Source organism: Leuciscus leuciscus (assembly GCF_965113295.1).
Source record: "Leuciscus leuciscus genome assembly, chromosome: 4".
NCBI lineage: Eukaryota > Metazoa > Chordata > Actinopteri > Cypriniformes > Leuciscidae > Leuciscus > Leuciscus leuciscus.
Window position 1 is genome coordinate 40,391,744 of NC_138728.1, and position 18,677 is coordinate 40,410,420.

The following is an 18,677-nucleotide window of genomic DNA, read 5'->3' on the forward strand; positions in this document are numbered from 1 at the left end:
ACTAAATAGTGTAATGAGAATTCTTCCTCTGGGACATGCAGACAAAAAAAGCTTTCACACCCTCTTAAACATCCATGCTCTTCCAACTCTTTCAGGGCTGGTCAAAAACTGAAATTACACTGTGTCCCGCTTGTAAGAAAAAAAAGAAAGAAAAAAAAGGCATCCTTCCTTTGAGGAAAAAACAACAACAACAACAACTCTCTAAATGACTTGGTCAACATCTACATTTTGATCCATTCTAAGTGAATGTTCAGCATTGTTGCAGTAAAATGCAGCAATATATACATACAAAGTTGTATCTCTCTGAAAAACTTGCTCAAATGTCAGCCAGAAAATTAACACGTTCAAACATTACTGAAATCTCCACTGTGTTCATGTTTGCTCTACAACAGAAAATACAAATTAAATTTTTATAGAGGATGCCTGAAATGATATGTGTAACCATGCCCATTGTGAACTAGTTTTTGTATCATTGAACAACATTTTGCTGCTTACCTCACATCTCTTCATCGATGTAGAAGGATTTTCCTTCACGTACCATGGCAGTCCCTGCAAAGCTGCTGCTCTCTTCCTTTGGTTTGATGCCTGCAAAAACACGATAGAATTCAGATCAGAACTCTGATTTTTGTCAACCCTCAAATGACGGAAACTGAGCTTTCAGTTCAAAGAGGTAACTTAAACTCTGACCTTCTCACTGGCAGGTTTTATTCAACAAACCCAGAGTTTCTCTCCATCTCCTCCATCTTACAGAGCCATTTTCTTATTCATTCAGTCTGTATCAAAGTGTCTATCCAAGCACATTAATTAGAGGAGGTTTACTGTCTGTCATAATCTACATCTTGGTCCCTCTCCTCAGTGGGGTTGCACAATTAATGTGGACCACAACTACAACAAATATGCACTTACATCCTTGTCTAGACTCTCCATTAAGGATGTAATTTCTTGAACTTCCTCGAAGCGCTTCAACCGGAATAACTGATGAAGTTTATGCAGATGGCTGTCCAGACCCTCATAGAACTTATTGATGTCCATTGACATGAGCCTGGTGAATTCCTTGATGATCTATGTGGAGAAGTAACATTACAGTTTTAGTTCAAGTTAAAAGTCACCTAAATTTTCTCATTTCAGCACTACAACTGACATGTTGTCAGACATGTGACGTACAGCGGAGACCTGTCTCAAGGTGCATATTTCATTAATATTAACTTCAACCTCAACGATCTGTGTCCTCAGACTGGCAGATTGGCTTGTGCGACAGGTTATTGAGTTTTATTAATGTTTACATCAGACTGATGTCAGTGCTTTGTTATGTTGTCATGATAATTCATACATGCTAAGTAACTGTAAGTTTAACAAATCAGTATGTACTACTATGATTTAAGTAGTTAAATAAAAATATGTAATTCATATCAGCTTATCAGTTCAAGCATTATTTAATATCATAATATATATGAGTGGCCTACAGGAAAGATCAATTTATGTTTAATGTGTCAGATATTGTGTTAGTCATAATATAGAGCAAGTTATTGCTTGTGTCTGTTGATTAAAAAAGATGAAATATTTCCATGTTTGTATATTCTGGGTCACATCAGAAGTAATCAAATTACAGGTATAATGTGAATTGTTGAGTAAATGTGTTACTTAAACAATTTAAAATGGTACTCCCAAATATTTCACTTTAGGAGCACATGTGCTCAATGGGAGGAATGTTAGCATAGAGCCTTGCAATATACACAATACAACATTACTACTTTGCTATGGCTAAGAAAAAATGTACACATTTTACCTGTCTTTCAGTAAAAAAAGGGCAGGCCATCTGACTCTCATTTCGGCCACAGGTGGCTCCTCTTCAACAATCTCCTTTCTTCTCAGTGCGTATGTGGCATTCATTGCATCCTCGATGTAGGCCAGGTTTTGGGCTTGTTTTTCTCATCTCCTGGACCATCTTTTCTCCATCTTCTTCAAGACTTCTGCTGTCTCTTCCCTGGGGGAGATCTGGAAGAAAATTTGTTTCAGACCGTCTAGGTTTCTTCACTTTGTTTCTCTTCCCTTGCGTGTCACACCCCAGCCCCTCTTTTCTCAGAATTAACCTCCAGTACTCGGCAGCCCACACCTTTCAATTTCTGTCTGTAATTGCCCATCTTGAACTTTATGCTGTGTTTCCATCCATACCATCCAGATGTGGAGCCAGGTTCTGTAAGGCAAGGGTGTTTTTCAACAAGTGCCTTGGCTACACATCTAAAATGTTCAAGTGTAGGGTAGGTCATGAATGAATATATTGTTTCAGCAAGTTTGAGCAGAATCTCAGACTTCATGTCCCTTGAAATGGATAGAAGTGCTCCACTTTCTCTAAAAGCATCATTGTCCTGCCTGAGCCTCAGCTCAACATCATATGAGAAGGTGGGAATGGGAAAATGAGCTGGCCATTGCTGTGAACGCCGACCAGCAAAGCACTCTGTTTGGCTGCTCAATGAAGATGTCGTCGAAGATGATGAATGAGCTGAAGAGGATGCTGCCGGAGATGATGGTACAGCAGAGCTAAAAAACAATGTCTCCTTGTGAGGTTACAGAAGTCTTTGAAATCCTCATCTTCATATTGAAGGTCAAATGAAGAGCGTGACTGCAGTTTGTTTTTCAACACCAATTTCAGGCCATCAACCGAATCTGGAACAGAGTCCAAGCGGAGCTTTCTAATGTCCTGTGCTGAAATGATCACGCAACAGCATCTTCTTGCGACTGAGAAACTCTCAGGACTTCTCTGGCGATGAAGAAAAAAATTATGTAAGAAAAGACTAAATGAACAATAAAGAAACATTAATAAACATGAACATTCATACACATTTTATTCTGTTTAAAACCTGTTTTTACATTTATGGACATAGTGCATATGTTTTTTCAGAGGAAGGAGAGGAACACACTATTTAAAGTAAAATAACAGCTCAACTATACCTTAATGAAGCTTTTTGCTTCATTAAGGTATAGTTGAGCTGTTATTTTACTTTAAATAGTGTGTTCCTCTCCTTCCTCTTTTGATGTCACTATCAGTTTGCCTGCTTTTGTGTATGGATAAAGGAGTTGATATCCATTTAGTTCGTGTAATTCCACAATCACCAGTTCAGAAGACTGTTTTTTAATCAACTCATAACTCCGCAGGTGCTCTATGTACCATGCATGATGTGGTTCTATGAAGAAAGACACTTTGCTGGAAACAACTACAATTTTAAGCAGCTTCCCAAAGTCAGGCAGGCCACTGGTGTGCCCCACGGAGAGAAACATACCCTCTGAATACTTTGTGTCATAAAGGCAGACATGGGTTTGCAAGAGACACAAGACATATGTTTCCATATTTCAGCTCTACAGCCCGCCTCATGGAGTGCTCGAGTGCATCAGGTGAAACAACTGCAGTGTGTCCAACTTCCAGATCAGGTCTGAAAAGACTTGGCAAGTCTAGATGGTAAGCTAAAGTTAGCTGGTGTTTTGTTGATAGAGTGAGCAAGATGTTTCTGAAATTGTGAGAATCATGCACCACCCTTTTAAAAAAGCTGTGCTTAGCTTCAAATCTAATGGTCCAGAAATCAACCAGGGGACCAAATCTCCGAATCAGTTCGGGATAATGTTCCAAGAAGTGGTGCTTGGGCAGGAGGTGGAAATCAGGAAACACCTCTTTTAATAGGCACCTGTGATCTGGGATTTTACACTCCAAGTAAGCCAATGTCTCTTCTGAAAAATGTCCTTTAGCTAGAATCTCTACTATTTCTTTCAAATCTAATAGAATCCCCCAAGTTTTGTCATCTTCTGGTATAATGTGACCGATCATCAGAGGCAGAAGTCTCAACAGTGTCCAGTTTTCGTGGCAATTCCCACAAATAGATTTTTTCGATGCAAAAGACTTAGAAATTGGATGAGGTCTGTTGGTTTTATCTGTAAACTTGAAAGGGAAGGATTCAATGATGGAATTCAGCTCATCTATTGTAAAGTACTGTTTGGATATATGAGACTTTATGCATAGACTTAATTCCCGTGGCACTATTCCTTCAAAAAGGTTGTGCATAAAATTTGGGTGGAAGCCCTGGATTGTGTGGAAATGAGAAAGTCTATCGAGAACACAGTCACTCTTTACTCCATTCATAGAAACTAACTGATGTCTGTTTAATTCCAGAAGGTCCTGTTTGTGAGTTTCAACTGTCCGGAGTGGAAATAAATACTCTCTCCTTTACCTCGTGAATGTCAATATCTTGCAGACTAGCTAAACAAAACCGGCAAAACTTGCTGACATTAACCCCCTGAGGTCTACGGTATCGCCGGCGATACCAGCTCGCTTTTTTTTTATCAATGTAAAATAAACTCATAAATACTCTGTTGACTTTGATTTTCCATAGGAGTTTCATACATACATTCAAACGCTATTCAAACGCAAATGACTGAGACGATCCCATACAAACTGTGAACGCCCACATATCAGCTCGAGAAAACACATCAAGTTTATTCAGATAAGTGTAGTCGTCTACACTGTCTCGCAGCGCTGTGAGGAATAATAATAATGGAAAACTTACCTCAGAAGTGCTGGTATTTCGAGGAGCAACGGATGGAATAATGTAGTAAGTTTTTTTTTTTCATTCTCAAGTAAATCGCGTTTCTGTGTGAATGAATGAACGGCAGAGATGCGCTGTTTACCACAACTCGCAAAAAGACGGTTTAAATTTGAATTGCGTTTCTGTGTGTGAATAAATGATCTGCTTTTAGCAAACTATTTTGCTATACTGAGTAAAATCGATTGAAATATGTTGAAATAAAATGTATTTGTATAAGCAACGTATTAAACTGCAAATTAACATTTATATCCCTTATAATAAAAACGAAAGACCTATGTTACAGACATATGAAAGACAACATTTCGTTGATTAGTTTTGGATAGATTACACATTTTTACTGTAAAATATCTGCCACCTCAAATAAGCTTTTGTTTGCCAATTTTTGCTAATTTTTGCTAATATGTTAAATATAGTATGTTTTGTCAATGTAGGCTATATTCGAAGTTTGAAATATGTATGATAAAATGTATACTTTAGTTTTTACAAAGAAAGATTACACTTCAATTGTTGTTGTAATTGTAACCTTTTTAATAAAAAAAATATATATTTACAAGGTAGATGTAAACAAATTTTAAAAGGTAAATATAAGCATTTTCTTTAAATAATTTTTATTGTGTTTTATTATTGACAAATTTGGGGAGATGATACATATTCCAAAACTGAAAATACAGTATGATAATTAACTGCACAATTAATAGACATGTTTTCCTTGGATATTATACAATTTGCAAGCAAAATTTGTGGAAAAAAAAAATTTGACATGCTTCCAACTGTGAACCAATTTGGTAGAATATATATATATATATATATATATATATATATATATATATATATATATATATATTGCTCTTGCATTCTTTCTTGTGGCTATAGGTGACACACCTGAATGAATGGCTCATTAAGTATGCGGGCCCCATTGTCTCCTAAGGTGTGAACCACTACATATGCATGATGCTGTTAAATGGTTGACGCCCCTTGCGCATATTGCCTTTACAAACAAAAAGTGTTTTACAAGATTTAAATCAATGTATTGTGTTATGTGAATGATAAGGGCAGGATGATTTTCACATCATTTTGAAGAAAAAACTCTAGGCAAAGACATCCATTAGTCAAAAGTCTTATTGACACGTATTTAGTATGTGTTTTGTGGCCTTATTTCAGAAACTTTAGTTTTTAGTTTTTTCAATAACCATGCATAAACATTATTCTCTCAAAAATACAAACATGTACATGCATGTTGCTCACATATTATGGTAGCCCTGTTTGTGCTAAATAGAGTGTAATTATACCTTTGCCATTAATATGTTTATAAGCAACTGAAAAAAGCACAAATGTCAGGGCATGTCAGAACATCTCAAGGACCCCAAAAACCCCTCAGACCTCAGAGGGTTAAAACGCTCTTGAAACCCAGCAAGTGAGTGGGCCCCCAAGTTGTCTGCAGACATATACAGCACAGTACCTTACCACAGTATACAGCACAGCACAGTACCACAGTAATACAGTTGTTCCCAATTTCTGAACATACAATCCTTGCTGCTCAAGTACTTCAAGGTCTTTTATCAGTGGTTCAAGAATGGCTCCATACCCATATTTCTTCACATCATTGCTATGACACAGACATGCGAGGTAGATTGACTGTACAGATGATCTATATCGTATAGGTAAATTTGAAATCACCCAATAGACTGCACAGACCTTGTGCTTTTTAAAAAAAAAATTATGTTCCTAGTGGGTTACAAACTTCAAAGTCGTCTATATACAGTCCTAGGGCAATGCTAAGATCTTCTGACAAGAGCAAAATATTGTCTTTGTAATATAGACCGTCTCTGTATGTTTTGTACTGAGACAAGTGTTCAACTGTTTCAATATGTCCTGTCTCCAAGACTTTATCTAACACATCATTACGATTTAACAGCTCTGTCAGGACTTTCAAAACCGGAATATAAACAAATTTCCGTCTTGAAGATGCATCTAAAACTTATTCAATCGGCTCAATCACTTTACATTTTTTTTTGTATTCAGACCCAAAAGGCCCGTCTTTCGACAAGAAACTTAGGGGGTTTACTTTTTTAACTATCTCTGTTATAGCAGCAGTGACAGCACTGTTTACTGCACAATTATGCTTGATCAGTACACTTTCAATTATGTTTGGTGTGCACTCTTCTACAATTGAGCTAATACTACAAGCTCATTTATTATTTCCTGAGTTGTTGTTTTAGACACATGCAAATTTGTTTGCATACGCAATAAGAGAGATGCAACTTTGTGTTGAAGTAAATCATGCAGGTCTTGATCCTCTGTTAAGTCTAGATCGTCTGAATGTGTTTCAAAGTCTGTACTTCCAGAGTTTAAAGTGCCTGGAATAAAAGTTTGATACAGGTTTTCTCGAAAATTGTCAACGGTACAGAGGTGATGTTTCTTACTCTTATGTGCACGAAAAGTAGTGTACACACTCGACTGAAAACTACAGTCTTTAAAGGGATATTTAACAGTTTCCTTATTGTGTATGTGTAATTTCAAATGTGCAAAATACTGTGTATCACTACAAATCTCTGAAAAATTGCACAGTTCACAATTTAACCTTGCAGTCACCTGCTTTGAACGGGCCTGACTACGGTCTTCAGTTAAATGTTTTTTCAGAGATGATTCTGTCCTGAAGGAGCACACACAGTCTGCTAATGGCGCTTTTCCACTGCATGGTACGATACGGCTCAGTTCGGTACGGCACGCTTTGGCGCTTTTCCACTGCATGGTACGGTACGGCTCGGTTCGGTACGGCTCACTTATGGCGCATTTCCACTGCATGGTACGGTACGGCTCGCTTTAAATGGTACCACCTCTGTTGAGGTTCCAAGCGTACCGTACCGATACTAAAATGTGACGTGAAAACACTGCAGATCACTGATTGGTCAGACAGAATCATCACTACCAGCGTCATTGTATTTACAACACGAGACACTAAACCCACTAGATTTAAATAGCCAGTAGACAACAGCCAACGCTGTAGCGCCTGTTTTAAAAGTATTTGCTTCAAAAAAAAAAAGAGTATAAACTTCAAAAAAGAAATGGCTGAATCGTGGTCAGTGGACGAGGTGCAGACGTTCCTCTCGTTGGTTGCCGAGGAGCGGATGGGGAAACACGGAATGAAAAATTCTGGTTCACATGGCTGTGCGGAAGCGATAAAAATTCTGTATTATAAATTTTAAGGCCAGACAAGTAGTTTGTTGAGGGTTGGTTTGTAGGGAAGGACTACACGCCTGCGCACATATATTCAAACGCATATACCTATAGACTGAACTCGTAAGTCGTAATACGCATGTGCACGCCATCAGCCTTCTCACAGGTTCGCGTTTTTGAAGTTTGCGCAGAAAGAACTTAAGAGTTCTCTGTTAAAACGGTGTCGTGTTAGCGGCCCCTAAGTTAATAACTAATGATCGTTGCGACGGAAGTGAATCAATCAAAACTAACTTTAGATGGACAATAACTTTATTCTAGAGCTGCTATAAAGCCAAAACAATCTCTGTTTCTTTAATATCCTATTATCAATGTAAATTAACATTACTTGACTTGACTCTTCTGCCAACTATGAAAAGGTTTCTCCGATGCACCAGCCCCTTAAAGTCATAGGCACGTTAGTATTTTCACCCAAAAAATTGTTTTAAGCCAGTTATTTATATATTTTGTGTCAGAAGGAACTGCAGCAACGTCTCCAAGACACTTTTGTTTCTTCATGTAATCCCAGACAGACACGATCTGCATAATTCTGAAAACTCGGGATCAAACATTGAGTTAATAGAGATTTATTTAGCACAAGTGCATTGAGTATTTATAATGAGTGATTATAATTTGTGATCAATTAACTGAATTTTGATTTAGTCAAAAACTAAGTACACGTTTAAAATATACATGCTTCTGAATGTTATATATTTGTTACATCGGCTAATTTTGTTTTTAAATGTTGTTTCTCTTTGCATGACTACACAAAGGCAGATTTTGCATAGGTCTGTGGATAGACTTTGAATATCTCCATTTTGTTTGCTGTCAGGAGTTACAGTTTGTTCGAGCTGGAGCATCATATATAGACATACCCCTGTGTGTGGTGGATGTTCTAGAACAGTTCAATTAAGTTATCTCCAATTACCTTTCACAGAGTATTGTCCCTCTATTGTTGGACAATGTAGCTGTGGCTGAATGGAGTGGAAGTGTGGGGCGTCCCAGATTAAACATACAAAGAGAAACACTCCATGATTTTCTCAGCATGCACTTACCTCTGGCCTCTTTGGCTGAAGTGCATGGCATTTCAAGATCAACCTTATACAGGGGAATGAAAGAGGAAAGTCTGTGTTAGGAGCAACTATTCTGATCATGAACTTGATCAGAAGGTTAGATCTATAAAGGGAAGAACACCTCATGTGGGATACAGGCTGGTGAAAGGGTCTCTTCAAGCAATGGGACATCGAGTTACATGGAGAAGAGTGAAGATGTCTTTTCAACATGTGGATGGTGCAGGGGTACTTTTAAGGATGGTCCAGCTGTCATGCGTCGCAAGACTTACATACTAAATCTGTTCCTGCTCCTTAGTCTCTTGTCAATAGAGACACTAATCACAAGCTGATAAGGTAATTTTTAAAACTTTTATTTTTCATTAAATATTAATCATAGCTTTACCATACTTTTGTCTTATGTCATTTGTGATGTTGATGTTATATTCCTAAATCTCATTTTACATACCGTTCAAAAGTTTGGGATCTGTAATTATTTTAATTTTTTTTAGAAAGAAGTCTCTTAGGCTCATCAAGGCTGCATTTATTTGATCCAAAATACAGTTAAAACAGTATTATTGTGAAATATTATTACAGTGTAAAATAACTTTTATGTTAATATATAGTAAATTGTAATTTATGTGATCAAAGCTGAATTTCCAGCAACATTACTCCAGTCTTCAGTGTCCCATGATCCTTCAGAATTAATGCAAAGTTAATGCTCAAGAAAAACTTGTTATCATTATTAATGTTGAAAACCGTTATGTACAGTTTTGTTTCAGGATTCTCTGTAACATTACGGACTACTGTTAAAAATGTTGGGGTTTGGGATTAAAAAAAAAATAATAATACTTTTATTTAGCAAGTGACAGTAAAGACATTTATAATATTACAAAAGATTTATATTTTAAATTGTCAAAGTATTTCACAATATTACTGTTTTTGCTATATTTTGGATCAAAGAAATGCAGAAGAGACTGCTCATCAAATTTTTAAATGTTTTTTTTAAATGTTTTTGAAAAATGGTAGTGTAAATGCTGGCTTTTTTTATAGGTACAACATAGTGGTTTTTGGGGCTGTTTAGAAGGTACATATTTATTAATCAACCCCTCATCATTTCTCTTGCATATCTTGCATATCAATATTATGCTGTTGTGTCCAACTCCTGAAGAGATCTTTTACCCGGATGTTGCTAGGAATAACAAAGCCAAAACAGCTTTTGGGTTTTTCATGGATGGAGTAGAAAAAAATGGATGCCCATCAAGGTATGCACATTATACAGTATGATTCTCACAAATTCTTTACAAAAATGGTCCCACTGATAATTAGGGCCTTATGACTACAGTTTAGACATTTAATAAGGTATCCAGAAAAAAAGCCACAAAATGTTACAAACCTTTTCTTTCAAAGGAACATTGTTAATAAAAGATCCTTTTCCGTATAAAAACGTTGTTTTTTACCCTTTTTACAGATTTACTGTAGAGTAATCTGTAAAAAGAGTATCTTACAAAAAAAACTTTTCCTTCACAATATTTTAAAGTATTTAAACATATATAATGACTCATTAAATAAGCATTACTGTAATACTGAGCTTTGGCTGTGTTGCTTCACAATCGTTCTGCTAAACATTGCTGAAGAGCTACATTGCTTGTGGAAAGAATTAATTGTTATCAATAAATTACATTGTAATTTTTGGTATGTGTAATAACTGTACTCTGCTCATAGTACCCAGTCATAATCAGGTACTGGAACTGTCCGTGCTATAAAGATAGTTTGAGCCGACTCCGAGTTTGTTGTTTATAGTAGGGCTGCACGATAATGGGAACAAAATGACATTCCAATATTTTATTTTTCTGCGATATATATTGCGATATGAAAACAATTTCACCAGATGACTTGAATAGCACTATTTGTAAAGAATGAATCTTTCTAGAATGACTGGGTGATTTTGTAATGGAGTAAATCTGCATATAAAGTAATACAAAAATTACAAGCATAGATAAATACAATAGAACAAAGATATAAATGAAATAAACAGTGCTTAAATTTTTTTCAGGTAAATCTAACTGTATTCAGGTACAGAGTCAGGCATTGAATAATCAAATGTAAAATAACACTGCATAGTCTTCACTGTATAAATTAAATATAATTAATTTAATTAATTATCTTTGTTAAAGCAGCAAAAGTAATTTTCTCTTTCTCTTTTATTGTTTGATTAACATTGGCGACAAACAGCTGCGAGTATATTATAGGGTATATTAAGACGAATGCACGGATCCAATGTAATGAATGATATGCATCCGTTTTCTTTCTCAATTGTTTACAACATAACCAACTGTTTATGAGGATATTCACCAAGACGGGCATTCTGACTTAATTTGAATTCCCGTGTCCGTTCAAGCTCAGAAATAAGAGAAAGAGCACTGAACTTTGTGTCTGCCCGGCTCTGTGTGCGCACACAGAAAACAGCGTGCGTGTTTCACTCTTCTTGCGCTTGATGTTTAAACTGAGATGACTTAAAAACACATGCAAATGACAAACTTTCACTCTATGATGGTCAAACTTTGTAATTAATCCGCGAATCACAAGCGTTACAGGCCGGGGAGCAGCTGGCCCGCACGGATCATGAATCTCAGATCAACTACTACGACATCTGACATATTCTTGACATCGCACATCCTGCGATGTGACTATCATGGATGCGCACATCACGATATCGATGCTAAAACGATACATCTAGTATGTAACATCAAGTTACTACAATGTCCTCCACAGCTTGGACTATTACATATTAATATAATTGTCAGTTTAACTGCTTCTATTGTTCTCATTTGTAAGTCGCTTTTGGATAAAAGCATCTGCTAAATTAATAAATGTAAATGCAAAGAATATATATTCTATAAATTGAAAAATATGTACTCTTTAATTTCCATAGTGCACCATATTGTCAGGTTACACTTGGTTATCACCAGCATGATATAAAAGGCCTCCAGTAATAATACAAATTAGTATGTTTTGTGTGATATCTAAGTTAAAGGAGAACTTGGTAACTTTTTTAACTTAATAAAACTGTCTAGAAATCATTTGGATGGTTAAACAACCTGTTCTGGTGATATTGGTGACATTCCCCGCTCCCCCCAGCGTTCCCAGGCGGAAAACCAACCTTGCAACTTGCAACACTACCGTCCCGGCAAGTTAGAAATTGGAAGTCTCGTGAGAAGCGAGAACTAGAACGAGAACGAGCACGAAACACAAATTGCTTTACGGCAATTCGACATAAACACACACGCATGTATGATGTATTACCAGATTACCCACCTCGGTAGACATAGTTCCACGCGATACAGTTGGCTTGCTCCGATCAAAACAAACGCACATGAGCAGCGGTAGAGAGAGGGAGGAGGGCGCCGCAAATGAGTTTTTTACGACTGTGTTGTGAAATATACGCCCCCCCCACAGCTGTAGGGGGAGCTCGTGGGGAAAACATGCGACAACAAAAGGGAAAATCAGCGAAGAAGTGACAAGAGTTCGCTAGAGTTACCGAGTTCTCCTTTAATACTTGTTCATAACCACTTAAAGCAAAGTTGTATTCTTTTTATTTTGATAATTTGATTAACATGTCTTCAACAATGTTATTAAAATCTTCAGGCACAGAGGCAAAAGGTTTAAGTGATATCTTTGTCATATTATCCTTCCATTGGTTAAGGGAATTTCCCATGACAATCTCTTTGAAGTGAAGTGTCAGAATTAGCTTCACCCCGGAGCCATTTTGCTTGTTGGTTGCACCTTATGGCGTTGTTCAATGTTAAAATAATTTCCTTGTTTACAGTCTTGCTTCGATATAAAATTAATCAGCGTTTTAATGAATATAAAAAATAAAATAAAAATAAGAAAGGTTGAAATAAAAATGAATAAAATGTAATAAAAAAAGTTATTATCAAATAAATAAATGAAATGATTGAAATTGAATACAATTATATAATACATTTAACATTACTGTTACATCTTACCTGTCTATCTATAATTGTAATGTAAATTAATAAAAACAAATTTAAAATTTATGATATTCATTTTGAGTGATGATGCCTTTTAAATTTTAGGATGGGGGTCCACAAGAATGATCATATTTGGGGGTCCTCGGCATCTAAAAGATTTAAAACCTGTACAGACTCACTCTTAAAGTCAGTCCCTTGCCGTGGCGCCACCTATTGGCGTGACTATGTAACCTGCGCTGAAGTCGTTGATGCCCTATATACAGACTCAATAACAAGTACATCAGCAACACTAATATGAAACATTATTTAGTGAACAAAAATAACCATTATATATTTAAAAAATAATAACAGTAATTAAAAATATATATTTTGGTGCAAATAAGTACATTACAATATGATTGTTCAGAAATAGGTGTATTAATACACAGCACTAGCGTTTACAACGAGATATAACCAGGGAGCACTTTTTGCTGGATTTCTGCCATGCCAAATCATACAGTAGGTCTATGTTTATATATGGTTTGCGAACGTAAAGGTGCTTACAACTCATTTATTGCTGGGATGTGCATGTTGTGCAGTGACACTTAACTTTGAAACTATTTCTACAATATTTCTTCACTTGCTACAATAGACTTTAATTACGTTCATGGCTAAATTAGGGCTATATGTGGTCCGAAACGGACGTGTGTCTTGGGCAAAATTTAGACCAAATCAGACGGACCAAACAAAGACCAATTTTCAGCGTCTATTTTTGGCCTAAATGAAGGCCAGTTTGGGTGTCATCAGTAGTAGGCATATATGTAATATGGTGGTTGTACTACACAGTGGTGAGTGTGATCTTTTCATTGAATTTTCTGGTGGATAAATTAGTAGAGTTGTAAGATTTGCCAACATCGACAAGGTTTATTTGCGCGTCCCATAAGGACAGTGTGATAGTGCCAGTCGCGTCCGCCAGGCAGCAGGTCTTTAGTTTACAGTCATTTTCTCTTATGGTGACTGTTGTGTTGGAAATGTCCATTGTGTAGACCAATGCCTCCAGTTTGGTGATCTGTAATGAATAAACTGTGAATAAATGAAGTACATTATGTTCATCGATTGTTAATAACAGTTTAAGTAATAAAGGGAAAAAAAAACATTTGGACAAGCAAAGTTATTGGGAGATTTATATATATATATATATATATATATATATATATATTTTTTATATTCATATATTTATATAGTAATTCATTGATATAGTAGATATGTGCTGGTATTTGGTAATGTGATCACTGCAATCGATTTTAGTTGGCTAATACTCCCATCAATCAAAACTTTGCTGACAAGACATTGGCTGGCTTTATCCAGGCTTTTATCCAGTCGAAAACCCAGGTGTGAGATTGACAGGCCGCGGAGCCTGTAAGGCGCTCCCTTACTGTCCCTTACTGTTACTGTTCCGTACAAAGCCTGTGATTGAAGGAGTGAGAAGGGGAATGTCTCATTTGATCCGGAAAATTCTAAACTACGGGGAGAGATGGCTTTTGAGCGTTGGAATACGGATTAGAATAGATATTTGATGTGAACTCTATCTCGAAAACGCTCATGCAAACAAAGGAGGATATTTCATTTTTTACCCTATTTTGTCATTGTTTTGGATTAAAAAGTGGGATGCATTTTGAAGAGTACACCTTGCTACTCTAGGGTAAAGGTAGTGAAATAATAAAGACTTTTTTATGGATTATTAAGTGAATTATTAATGATATGGATTATATCGTTATAAAGGTAGTGAAATAATAAAGAACTTTTTATGGATTATTTAGAATCATCATTCATCAACATCCACGAATCAGCTTGCAGTAGCCTATTCGTGGTCTGTTCCTTATTTATTAGGCAGGTGCTCATGGACAGTTTACAGAAATTAAATTGAGACATCTATTCTACACAGCTGTATTTGTTTACTAAATGAGCAATTATTTGTCTGTTTCCTACATCAAATTGTTATGCCAGTGCAGTTTTGTGTGCCTCTTTGTCAGAGGATCCAATAATGCTGGACCTGATTGCGTCGTTATGTTAAAAAAAAATCACCCTAGTTTCTCCTCATTTCTATTTGAGCCAGGTTGAGATATCCCCAGAAGAGGACAGAGTCAGCGTGAGAGAGGAGAGCATGGAGCAAGAGAGAGTCAGCATGAGAGAGGAGAGCAGGGAGCAAGAGGAGTACATAGATTACTTTGACCGTCCTGAGCCTTCTATGCTACAGAAGTTCTTAGATCACCACCCGCAACAGATTTCCAAAAACCCTGTAGTGCAGAAGGTATTCACGTGTAAATACGAAACCAGCAGGAAGTGACTAACATATTCCGAGAGACGTCATGCATTGTTTTGTTATGTGTGTATGGCTTTTGGGAAGACAGCTGTCACCAGCATATTTATGACTGGAATGTCAGATTGGAGACGTATGCACCAGCGCACAGAGGAGCATGAAATAAGTGTAGCACATCAAAACTGTGCCGAAGCTTTTTTCTTGAGGTGCTCCAAAGCAGACATCAGCAGCATGTTAGCTGGAAGTCAGATGTCTGCTCATAGAGAGCAGGTGAGAAAGAGACGGCAGGTGTTGGAGCGTGTAGTTGACGTTGTGAAAGTGCTTGGCAAAAGGGGGTTGAGCTACAGGCACAAGGAACATGAGGCAGCATATTCACAGGACGATAACTCCATAGATCATGGTAACTTCTTGGAATGAATCATTTTGTTAGGGAAGTATGATATCTGCCTCAAAGAGCATCTCAATGATTGTATAGAGAAGAGCAAAAAATTGCACCAATCAAGTGGAACGAGGGGTAGAGGGTCACTAATCACCCTACTTTCTAAAAGCACTATTAATTCTACAGTTGATGCCATTGGGTATCTAATTAAAGAGTTAATTGCTAATGATGTCCGGAAAGCTGGAATGTTCTCTGTTCAGCTGGATACCACACAAGACATAACTACTCAGGATCAATCCTCAGTGATCTTGAGATATGTTACTGACACTGTGGGCCTTTCTCAATCTTTGTTCTTGTCTGTACTTGTGTTCTTGTGAAACGTCATCTTTTGTGGCCCAAGTACTGTCCCAATACACAAGTTTGCAATTTGGCAAGAACGGTTAAAAATCCCGGAAGTGTTCTTGACACGCCCATTTTACCGAGGATGCATCGGTTGGTAACTTGTGTGAACTTGACGGCAGAAATATCCCAGCATTCATTTCGGCATTCAAGGAAGGAGAGGCAGGTCAATACAGTAAGTCGTTTTTCTACAATTTTGTACGCTATTTCATCACTAAATGCACTTCTGAGAACATTTGATGCGAGAAATCAACTGTGTAGATTTCAAATATTGGCATTTTTACGAAAATTTATGGCGAATCGAAAATGTGCTCAAACGTTTTCGGAAGTGAGAATCTCCATAAGCGCCTGCGGGTGTTAAGTTAGCTAGCGAGCCAACCGGCCAGTCTGCTCACAGACTCGCTTTACCCCACAGTCAAGAGACCATTGCAGCAGACGACAGCAGAGCAATAATGGCAGAAGAAAGCCAGACCCACAACTGTAAGAAAGTTGTACTTTTCGTACCGCTGTTATTATGTAATTGCATTCTGAATAATGTGATAAAGCCTGGCTGTTATCGTCAATAATTCTCGTTATGTTTGGGTACTGCAGACAGCGTCTGTGCGGGGGTATTATTGCGCAATACAAGCAAGAACACATCATCTCAAACTGTCAGCAGTGTTCTGTGTGCTCGTCACCTTGTGAGTTCATTCTTCCAAGAACAACTAGCAAGAGTGTTCTCCCCAAGAACACAAGTCCGTTCTTTGCATTCTTGGTTTTGAGAAACACCCTGTGCATGAGAGGCTTGTGGCTTTAGTGAGGTGTCAGGCATCCATTGGGCAATATTGTCAACCTACTCTCAAAGGTCTTGGAGCGCCTAGGTTTAGACAAGGCCCTATGTATAGGCAATTCAACTGATGGGGCATCCAATATGCAGGGCCAATACAAAGTATTTTCCGCACTTATGACCTCCCAGTCTCCAACTCATGTGCATGTGTGGTGCTATGCACATGTACTCAATCTTGTGCTTGCTGACACTACTCAGACAGTCATTGAAAGTGGAACACTGTTTTAAAGACCACCCATTGGCCCAACGACGGAAATCCAACGGTATGGGCGAAGAAAATATTCATTGCAATGTAGCAGCTGTCTAACCTCTCCCTCCCTCTCTCCCTCAATCTGTGAGTTTACAGTAATTCAATGTTACTGATCATCTAAGCAATCATTTATCATAACTACTCTCTCTCTCTCTCTCTCTCTCTCTCTCTCTCTCTCTCTCTCTCTCTCTCACTCTCTCTTTCTCTCTCACACAGACACACACACACACACACACACACACACACACACACACACACACACACACACACACACACACACACACACACACACACACACACACACACACACACACACTGCTCTTTTGTTTTTAAAGGTTCATCCAAGGAGTTCACAAGCATCCTTTTGACTAAGTGAGTTAACAGTTTATTCAGTGCTATATTTCGGAAAGCACTGATCATTTGATCAATCATTTACACTGTGTATTTTCTTTCTCTCTCTTTCTCCCTCACACACAGGATGCCATCACTTGTTCTTTATTGGATGATGAGTTCACCTGAATCCTTTTTTACTTGGTAAGTTGGCAGTTTATCTAATGCTAAAGACAGTTATCCTATGATCAATAATCTATCATATTTTCTTTCTCTCTCTGTCACAGTCTTGAGTTTTAAGGAGGGGTACACAGGACTCCTTTTGACTTTTCTGAGTTTACAATTTATTCAACACCACTTTTTTTGAAGTACAGTATGTAATGTGTCAACTCTCACTGATTCTTGCTTACACATTACATGGCGTTAGTAGTTTTAAGGAGTAGGAGTTGGTATACATATTTTGGGGGAGCGCACGGATGGCTGGTTTTTGTGATCTTATGTGGTGGTGGGCCGGTCTGGGCCAAAATGCCAGGGCCGATTTTTGGTCCCAGTCCGTCCCTGCCCTCAAGTGACGAGTTCATAATGCGGTGAATACCCGCTCCCATTTACTTCATAGCGTCGTGATCTGTGCACTGCTGTCTCTCCCTCGCGTTTGACATGCAGGAGTCACTTGGAGAAGTCGGAAGCTCGTTGCGCGTGTTGCGCGCTGTGAAGGTGCGTTGGGGACACTCTAAAACTGTGGGAAAACACCTTCTGTATTGAAATTGGAGGGCCAGATTCAGTATACAGTGCACCTTATGAACCATGGTGTTAACTTGAACTGCATTTCTGTCAGTGTGTGACTACAGCTCGTTAATAAACAACATGTTTTTATTGATCCATTTCATACAATCCGCCTTCATTTAGCAAGTGCACTTGCGCAAAAACATTTTTCAAGTTCAACATTTGTTGTTGTTGTGGATACTGCTGATAAAACAGCTTCGCTGAGACTATAAAGAGATATGCATTTGTTTGTGTGTGTTTCTTTTGTAAAAGTTTCCCTGGATATACTTCCCTATTTAATGCACAATTGTCCTTACAAATTATATTATCAGCATTACAATTTGAGTAAATGTAGCTGTGTAAAATGTAAGGGATGATGCCCCCCTTATAGAACAATGTGCATTTACGTTAAAATTGTAACATATTTAATGGCATGGAATTATAGTGTAATTAGTGTTAGCTCACTATCTTAGCCTTTTTCAGTGCATTAGGTGAGGTAATCTGATAATATTAGTGATTTCTTTATCAAAACAAATACTGGTACTGTTTTGGAGAGAAATTGGGTATTTTTTTAAACTCTCTA